Source organism: Myotis myotis, unplaced genomic scaffold, assembly GCF_014108235.1.
Source record: "Myotis myotis isolate mMyoMyo1 unplaced genomic scaffold, mMyoMyo1.p scaffold_m19_p_5, whole genome shotgun sequence".
NCBI classification, from domain to species: domain Eukaryota; kingdom Metazoa; phylum Chordata; class Mammalia; order Chiroptera; family Vespertilionidae; genus Myotis; species Myotis myotis.
Genome location: NW_023416357.1, coordinates 38,210,193 through 38,219,891, shown reverse-complemented (window position 1 = coordinate 38,219,891; position 9,699 = coordinate 38,210,193). Strand labels below are relative to the sequence as shown.

General features: G+C 42.0%; 1 protein-coding gene across 1 annotated transcript in view; it reads left to right on the top strand.

Moving 5' to 3' along the window:
* Nucleotides 1-328: 328 nt before the first annotated feature.
* Nucleotides 329-9,699, top strand: part of ZNF366 (zinc finger protein 366) — a 58,889-nt gene continuing 49,518 nt past the window's right edge. Inside the window, exon 1 of the mRNA XM_036310699.1 lies at nt 329-447. The gene's annotated coding sequence lies outside the window, so the exon portion shown is untranslated. The remainder of the gene's footprint in view (nt 448-9,699) is intronic.

Below are 9,699 nucleotides of genomic sequence, written 5' to 3'. Positions count from 1 at the left end.
GGAACCCCCTTTGTTTGGACAGGCCAGGCCTGTGAGGCTTTTCATCTCTTTCAACCTCCCAGGGCCCAGAGCATTTTTGAGGAATTCCTTTTTTCAAAGGTTTTTTTTTTTCTTCTTTTTTTGCCCCTTCCAACATTTTGTTTAAGAGAAAATGAGATGTCTATCTTCTGTTTCCTTATTTTTTTTCAGGAAAGCAAAGGGTTGTTGACTTCCTCCCTCTCCCCTCCCTTCCTTCCTTCTTCCCGAAGGTACTCATCTGAGAAAAAGAGAACGAAGTATTGTTCCTGTTCTCTTTCTTAAGTCATTCGAAACACTGTCCCTGCGAGTTCTTTAAGTTCCCTGCACTCTGCACACGAGAAAAGGAGGGAGTGAGAGGGAGAGGCACAGAGAGAGCAGGGGACCAGGTAAAGCCCGGGGGCTGCTGCAGCCACTCAGACTCAGGAGCCGGTAAGTTACCCATGCAACCGTTTCTGCTTCCATTTCAGTGTCCCTGGGATGGCACTGCCATGGGCGTCTCCCCAGAAAATACCTTACTGGGTGTGATCCGTAATCAAGGGGACGACTGATGGGTGGCCCAGGATTTAAACTTATATATGTATATATTTTTTTTAAAAAAAGAGAAAACTGATGCATTGCAGAGAGGAGGCTGGCAGAACTGGAAAGAGAAGTGCACTGGGGCTCAGCAGGACAGTGTGTTAAATCTGAATTTGGGTGTAGGTAACGTGGCTGGATTAAACAGGAGCCACTGGAACGTGCGAGGTGGCTCATTGGAGAATTCAGCTCCTCCTCAGTGCTCTGCGTCGGGAACATCACCATGCTGTCTGCTAAGAATTGTGGTTTGCTCTGGGGCTTCTGTGACCCGTTGTCTAGGTTGAGGTGCCCTCCTCTTGTTCTTTTCTTTCCACTCAGCACCCTCCAGAAGAGAAATGCTAATTTATGACTGTTATTCTGCATCACCGAGGTAGGAGGGAAAAAAGAAGGGGATGCCACTTGAATTGCACAGTGTGTGGGCGATGCTTTTGTATTCGGGCTCCACATGCGGGATGGGTGTAAATTGATTATCCACTGTCAGTGGAAGATGTCATCTGCCACACAAAAGGAGACAAAGATGTGGGGGCATATGGCTGTAGTTTTGGAAAACACCAGGTAACTGGGATGGGAGGACTGAGATTGATCGCTTGTGTCAGTAGCAGTGAAGAACTAAGCTATAGATGTAACTGAGACATATTCACCCAGAGCCTGGTTTTCCAAACTCCAAATAGGACAACATAGCAAGCCAGTCAAGCTTAAAAACATATACCTTGTTTTTTAAAGTCTAGATTGTTTTAATTAAGTTTGTCAGAGAGGATAATGTTACCAAGAACTCATCATGGTAAAAGCCAGGAGGGAAGCAAGATCACATTGTCAAAAATAGGCCAGCAAGGTCCCTCGGAAAGACTGTATAAATTTACTAATATTAATCATTTAATTCAGAGTTGTTGAATGGTTGAAAGACAAAAACCATGCAGAGTATATATATATATATATATATATATATATATATATATATATACTCATTTCCATGAAATTTACTGGTTGAAGTCACCTGGGATGTGAAGAGTGTAATAAAAATAGCCAGTCTCTCATTTATAAATTAATTTGGCCAGACTATACATTAACCACAATCAAGTAATTAATCTTTATTTTAAACTTTACTCAAGCCCTAACCGCTTTGGCTCAGTGGATAGAACATGGGCCTGCGGACTCAAGGGTCCCGGGTTCGATTCTGGTCAAGGGCATGTACCTTGGTTGCAGGCACATCCCCAGGGGGGAGTGTGCAGGAGGCAGCTGATCGATGTTTCTCTCTCATCGATGTTTCTAACTATCCCTCTCCCCTCCTCTCTGTAAAAAATCAATAAAATATATTTTTTTTAAAAAACTTTACTCAAAATCTTTATTCAAGAGCCATCCTCTTAATAAGAGTGAGAAAATATGATAGAACTGGATTGTTATGTGGGTCTTGTTCCACAAGCAGCCTTTTTTCTTCTTCTCCTTTCTTCAAGAGACTTTCCTTAGGAGCACTATAAAATGAGCAACGTCAAAGAGACGTGATGAGTGAGTGCCGGTTTGAGGACGCAGAATCATTCTCATCACAGTTGGAAGTGGTTTCCAGCTCCCCTACCACCTGCCCTAGGCTCCCATCTCATAGATCTGCTGGTCAGAACGTAGCAGGAACCGATTGGATTGGGCACTTTGCATCTTTTATCAGCAATTGTGACCCCAGTGGAAAACTCAGGGCTGCGATCTTGACTTGCTTCTTTCAGTTTCGCTTTTCCTTGATAATGTATTTAATTTTGTGCCCAATTAAAACCACATCACAGAATGCTCTCCAGTTTGGGTTACTGGATAGACACATAAAATGCAGCACACTATTTTTAAAAGGTGACAGCAGAGTTGCATTGACTAAAGACGAGGAAGGCAAAAGGTGATGTGCCACTGGCACCCACAACAGCCCCCCTTTAGATGGGTCTCCTCTGCGGCCTGAGGTTATGGAGCTCAGGAGATCTTCTTTTCTCTTAAAGAAAAAAATATTCAATATTTCCGTTTTGTTAAGTCATTTGCCATGAGAATATTTGATGGGGCAAACAAATGCAGCTACTGACAGAGAAAAAGCCACTGACTAGTTTAGTCTGGTTAGTGCCAATCTGTGTTCACTCCATTCCAAGGAGTGAGCTGGCCTTTGTGGAAACTTCCAGTGTGTGATTCTTCTCTGGGGTCATCAGAGGCTCTTTTGTGATATCATCAGGGGAACTCCAGCCTGGAATGGTCCAGAATTTGACACACAGAACATGTTATTAATTAATTGGCGCCAAAACTGTACACATACTCTAATTAAATTACAAATATGTCGCATAAATGTGATGTTAGGCTGTGTCCTGTAGGTCTGTGTGCTGGGATGTGGCTCAGAGCAACTAAGGTATGGGCTTTGTTGTTACACAAATTGGGGTGTGAATTCCAGTTTTGTGACTTACTGACTGTGGGCCTTATTCCAGGTGATTACTAACCCCTTTAAGCCTCAGTTTTCCCAAATGTAAAATTGCATCAACATAATAGACTTGTTGTGAAGATTAAGTAAGATTATTTGTGCAACGCATTTAACAATGTGTGGCAAGTAGTGGGAGTCAATGTCAGTTGTAACTTTTTAAGAGTCGTGTTATTACTTAAGGGCACTGTATTTTTTTAATGTAGGAATAGAATACACCTATTGTAATTTGTGTCATACTTCTTGATCAATACTATGCCAAGGGTCTACCAGAACAAAAATTATTCCTCATAGGTTTCAAGTTGGGCACACATTGAGTGAAGATTATTATCCTGAACCCCAAATTCTTGTAAAATAAAGGAAGGTAAAGGCAAATGTTTTGATGTTTCCTTTGGTAATGGCGGAAATGCCAGATTTAGCCTCATTAAAATGCCATCTGTGTTCAGCAGAGCTCTGTGCAGGGGAAAGTTTGTCTTGGAATAAAAGTTTTCAATTCAGATGAATGTTGGAAGAGACTGCAGTCATGTTGTAGACCTTTCATTCTCCCTTTCACCCACTTCCCAAGCTCTCAAGCTCTGTGCCATTGGTGACCTGGCCGGGGAGGGTTGCAAACACTTTTGTTGGAGACCATCGTGGCAGTTCCATGACAACCAGAGAGAAAAGGACTTGAAGTAACATGTTGCCCCACCCACCAAGGGTTCAGCGCCCTCAGAGATCCTGCCTCAAACATTTTAGCATTGAGCCACTTACCTTCACACCCATAAACAGAACACAGGTGTCACCATTGTGTGTGTGTGTGTTTGGGGGGTTATCCAGCTGCTATTTTTCTCTCACTCTAAACTTTAAAACAAACATGCTGGTTAGTTTGTCAAGTAATAATGGTTCTTTAACTTAGATCTTAGTTCAACTTCCCTCTCCACTTTCCAAAAGCAAAACATACAACTGCAATACCCACCCAAATCGACCACCAATAACCCAAACCCATGAGGTTCTTGAGTTCGAATTAGAGGCTCTGATACAATAGAGATTTGTGTGGACAACTTAACCTTCAGAGAGCAAATGGAAGCTGGGTTGTTCTAGCACAGCAGTTCTCAACCTGTGGGTCACGACCCCTTTGGGGGTCGAACGACCCTTTCACAGGGTCACCTAAGACCATCAGAAAACACATATAGCATATCAGATATTTACATTACCATATATAACAGTAGCAAAATTACAGTTATGAAGTAGCAATGAAAATAATTTTGGTTGGGGGCCACCACAACATGAGGAACTGTATTAAAGGGTCACGGCATTAGGAAGGTTGAGAGCCACTGTTCTAGCAGAAGGTGTCTTCCACCGCAGCTCAGTGCAGGAGACAAAGGCCAGACGGAGTCAGACGTTTCAGTTCTGTTCTGCCACCTCATGTGTGGGAGACTTGACAGGTTTCTTAACTTGCTTGGACTTCAGTTTTCTCACCTATGAAATGATGGGATTGGACCAAACCAGTGATTCCTAAGGTGGTATGTGTGTGTGTGTGTGTGTGTGTGTGTGTGTGAATGTACCAGAGCTCACCTTCGGGCTTGTTTACACCCTTCTCTCCTGCCCCCTGCACTAGAAGATTTATGAGATTCTGACGCTGACATCCTGCGATTCTCTCAAACGGATGGTCAGTGTCTTGTTGTCGTCTTCAGTGTTGCACTGACAATAAATAAAAGCATATGTTTTAAGACCCATGCTTTTAAGTGGAATTACTATTCTGTTTTGGATGTTCTCTCTAGAAATTAGTTTTAAATATATCAATAGTTATTCTAGAAATCGTATAAAGTAAGGAATGTGCTAGTCAGTCAAGCAATCTGATGAGACTGATCAATGCTCTTTAGCCAGACATATATAAATTGTAAAAAAGCAAGTACTGAGATCTATAAATATTGTGCTTCTGTATGCATGGCTTTTTTTGATTTATACATTTCTGTATTATTTATATCTTATAGTGAGGTTGCCTTCTTTCGGTGATCAAGGATAACACAGATACTACATTTTCCTATTCACTATTTGAAAAATATTGGTAGAGTCAATCTCATAAGTTTCTTTTGGTTTTACTTTGTCTCTACTTTGGAAGGGCAAATTGATTATAGTGTTTACTAAAACAACACTCAGAAATCATGTTGAGTCTGTTTTAATTATAAGAAAAATCTGTAACTTATAGAAAAAAAGTTGTTTTGATTTTCCTGATTTTATTTCTGCCTAAATCACTTGATATTTTTCCTCCTATGTTTATATGGCCAATAAAGTAAACCACCAACAGACACAGGTCTCCAGCTGACAGGAACAGAGAGGCAACACATATTTTGATGTACACTTTCAGAAACAGCTAGCCAAATGCCAGCTACATCTAGACGAAAGAACGACCTCTAGAGAAAAGAATAAGAACACATTTTCATCCAAAGTTATGTGTAATCTGTAAGCTCATGAGAAAGCAAGTATCATGAGGACAGGGACTTCATGTGTTCTCCTGAATGCCCAGAGCCTCGAACAACACATGGCATATAGATATAGTAGATGCACAACAAATATTTGTTGAATAGATGACTTAATAAGTAAGTGGGCTGTAGAGTACAATATACTGCCTTTATATACTGACAAATGCAGCAGTTAATAAGTGAAAAAGTTAGTCAGACTTTTTTTGGGGTCTGGACAATGCCACGCCAGCTTGCCATATTGACCCCTCCTCTACAATGACTGGAACTGTGGCTGGTTCCACCATTCTGTGCATGGGCTGCTCCATGCAGATACCGTGCCAGCTTGGGGAGGGTGCCACCCACTTGCTCGTGGAGATAAACATTTATCAGATACACATGAAACACTGTTGGTTGCATTTTATTTTTCATGTGTTTTCTGGGCAGATGATGGGCTAGCAGATTATTTCTGGCACGGGAGACAGAATGGTCATTTTTTTTTCCATGGCTATAAGAGCCGTGAGCCAGGATTCAGCCTTGTAGGAAATGCTCAGCGCTCCCCGTTTTTTTCGGCAGGGCTGTAAACCCAAGTTAAAGGGATGCCACTTGGGCTGAGTTTATACAAACACGAGGGGGTGAGTTCAGGGAGGGAAGTGTGACATCCTTGTGGAGCACAATGCCCTTTCCTTTATGTAATTAGGCCATGGAGACAGCCAAATGACCAGGTCCTGGGTGGAGGCAGTTCTGCACTTATTTGGCAAATTTAAAGTGATAAATATAAATACAATAATAACTTTGGGGGGGGTGTCTAAGGTTTCTGTTATTTGTGGTAGAAACAAAAGAAGCTGTCTCCCTGTTTACATCGATAAAGCCTGTCTCTTTAGTGCCAGGTACCAGGGCGCACACAGGCAATTCTGACCCATTCTCCTATTTTCCTTTGCTACGTTAAGGCCTCACTTAAACCTCATTCTCTGATGGCGACGGGTCATAAGTGGGAGAATGAGATAACCAGACGAGCATTTATGGAGGAGTCACTATCACGTTTGGAGCCTGCCGAGAGCTCTGCAGACATCCTTCCACTTAATCCTCCCATTCTAAGAAGTAGGTGCTTTCTTACCCCCATTGTAGAGATGAAGAAAGGCAACCACCTTGCTTAACAGAGAAACTACAAGTGAGTGATGTGTTCGAGGTCACCAGATTGATTTGCTTGCTTGCCGGTTGCTCGTTAAGGAGAAGGTGTCATCTGTAATTAATATATATTTTTAAATTAAGTATCCCTTAAGGCAGTGCTCCTCAAAAGTAGTCCAAGGACCAACAGCATGACGTCACCTGGGGGTTCGTTAGACTCTCAGGCTCCCTCCCAGACCTCCCACATCAGAATCAGCATGTTAGGGCGATCTCCATGTGATTCAGGTCTGAGCAGCACTACTTTAGGGCTGTGCCCTGATGTGTACACAGATTGATTTTGGAGTGTAGGTCCCTGTTCCAAAGAGTTACCAGGTTAACTTTGACCTTGTCTGAGACAACATCTCTCCCTCCCGGATAGCGGTGTTACTGGACAAGTCTTGGGTCTCTTCAGCTCTGGGCAGCATTAGGCATGATTTCTGTGATCTCACTCAGCAAGTTAACCCCATCCCGCGGGACCCTGATAATCTCAGAGAGGAAAGGTCTGGGATACTGCTTTTCAAGTGGGTTCTGAGCACCAAACTTCAGAATCACCTGCGGCGGATTCCTAGGCCTTTCCCCAGGTCTAATGAATCTGGGGAGGGGGCCAGGTCTCTGTCTAGTCCACAGAAATATTGGCCCAGGGTAAGAAAGTCTCAGCAGGGGCAGTGGCAAGTATTTTAGGGACATCACCCCAAAAAGATATTCAGCTTTTTCAGCAGTTTGAAAAAACATTTAGAAGCAAAGGTGCAAGGGAGAGTAGCTCAGAGTCATTCCAGGAAAGAGAGAGACTCTGCCAGCTTTCTCCTTTGCTGGAGAATGGGGACAAGAAGCCCTGCTACTGCCTTGTGTCCTCGGGGAGAAGGGGGGGCCGGCTCCCCAGCATCAACACCAAGGGGCAGATGCCAGAGCACACACCTCACTCTCCCCAGTTAGCAAACCCTGCGGAAAGAATCCTTGAGTTTCCTCTGCACTGGGGACTCACCGTTCTCTCTTGGAACAGAAATCAAGAGGGGGCTATTGTTGGAGGGGCGGGGAGAGGAAGCAGGGCCGGAAGACAGTGAGGGAGAGGACCGGAATCGCCTCTGGTTTGCTTCAGCCTGGACACAACGGGGCCTCTGCCTGGATGGAGATGGTGGCATCTCCCCCTTCGCGGAGCCCCTCTGGTCTTTGTCCACCGGAAGTGAAAGGAGAGGAAAAGCTGCAGGCCTCCAGTGCTGTTTGGTGGAACACCCACCATGACACGACGCCACTTTGTCTCTTGCTGTTTCTCTAGTTCACACAGTTTTCTTTCCCACAGCCTAGTGGCACTTCCTCTCCTCACCCCACCCCTACAGACTTTTTAAGTTTAAAAAAATGGACAAAGAGAGGTCTTCCAGCATTATCCTAAAATCTGTGTATACCGGACACTTTTAAGGTGCTAAGGAGCACTATACTTAATCCGTAAAGACAGGGTTTCTGAGCTGCCAGAACTTGGACTCTCAGAGTGAGGAATATGGTAATTCCTAGGTATATCGAGAATCCTGCCCCTACCAGATATTTTAAGAGATATGGGCAAGGAGGGACTATTCTGAGCATCATCTTGACCGTCAGGGGCCATCAAAGATTGCAGCCAGTAAGTTGGCGTCTCCTCCAACATTATCCACAGCTCTCCTGAACCCGAGTCACATCCTGGCACAGTCACCCACCTCTGGCTCTATGAAGTTCCCCAGGGATGGAGAGTTCTTACCTCCTGGCTGCAAAAAAGAAGGCTAAACTTTGATCCAGGGAATAGAGGTTTAAATGTGCTGGTTGACACATAAAAATATGGCATATCAGTGAACGCAAATGTATATGGAAAATTTAATATATGATAAAATATATCATTGCACTTCAAAGAGGAAAGTTATTATATATTTATTGATGTTGGGACCCCTATGTAGCTATTTGGGGGAAAATAAACTTATATCCCTATTTCTTAAATTAAAATAAATTCCGGATCAAAAATTTAAAATGTTAGAAACAAAAATACTAGAAAGAAATGGAAGATGTATTTTTTTTTTAATCTTGGGGTAGGGGAATTCTTTCTAGTTTAACCCAGGCTTAGCATTTATTATACATTTTATTACATTAAAATAAAATCTCCTATGGGGCCTAAACTCAATAAATAAGGTCAAAAGACAGACAAAAAAAATAGGGGAAGCATTTGTAATATGTATCATTAAGAACTTACTATGAACAGAATATGGGAGAGTGACATGAAGCACACATTTCACATAAAATGAAATATACTTGACTCTTAAATGTGTAAACAATAAAGACACTCATCCTACTTCATAAGAAAATGCAAATTAAAATGATGAGATGCCATTCTTTACCTACTCAATGAAACAAAATATGTAACATTTGTTAGCATACAGTTGGTGGGTGGGTAAACAAAGGGTGGTATGTCTATACAACAGAATACTCCTCAGCAATGAAAATAAACTCCTGTTATATGCAAGTTGTGTATAAATCTCAAAAACATCATGCTAAGCAGACACAGTACTACTTAAGGAGCCAGATATACAATACATATTGAATTATTTCATCCATATGTAATTTTGAAAAGCACAAAATTATGGAGAAAGATTAGTGGTTGCCTGGGGCTCATGTGGAACTGGGATTGACTGAAAATGAGCAAAATGGAACTCTTTGGAGGTGTTAAAATTATTTCAAAGTTGTATTTTGTTAATGACTTCACAAGTGTATAAATTTTCAAAAACTCATCACACTGACACTTAACAATGCGTGAATTTTATATTATATAAATTGACCTCAATAGAGCTGTTAAAAAAATTGAAAATAAAAAGAATGAGGCAGCTCTATATGTTCTGATAATGGAGCTATCTCTAACCTGCATAGATAAGTTTAAAAAAGCAAGATTCTGCCAGTGTATAGAACACTATAATTTTTGTGTAAAAATGAAGCCTATTTTTGACATGCATAGAATATTTGTCTTTGGGCAGGGCATGAGATGGCTGAGATGGGGAAAAGTGTGTAAGGGGAAAATTTTCACTGTATATCCTTTTGTACTTGATCAAAAATAATTAGAGA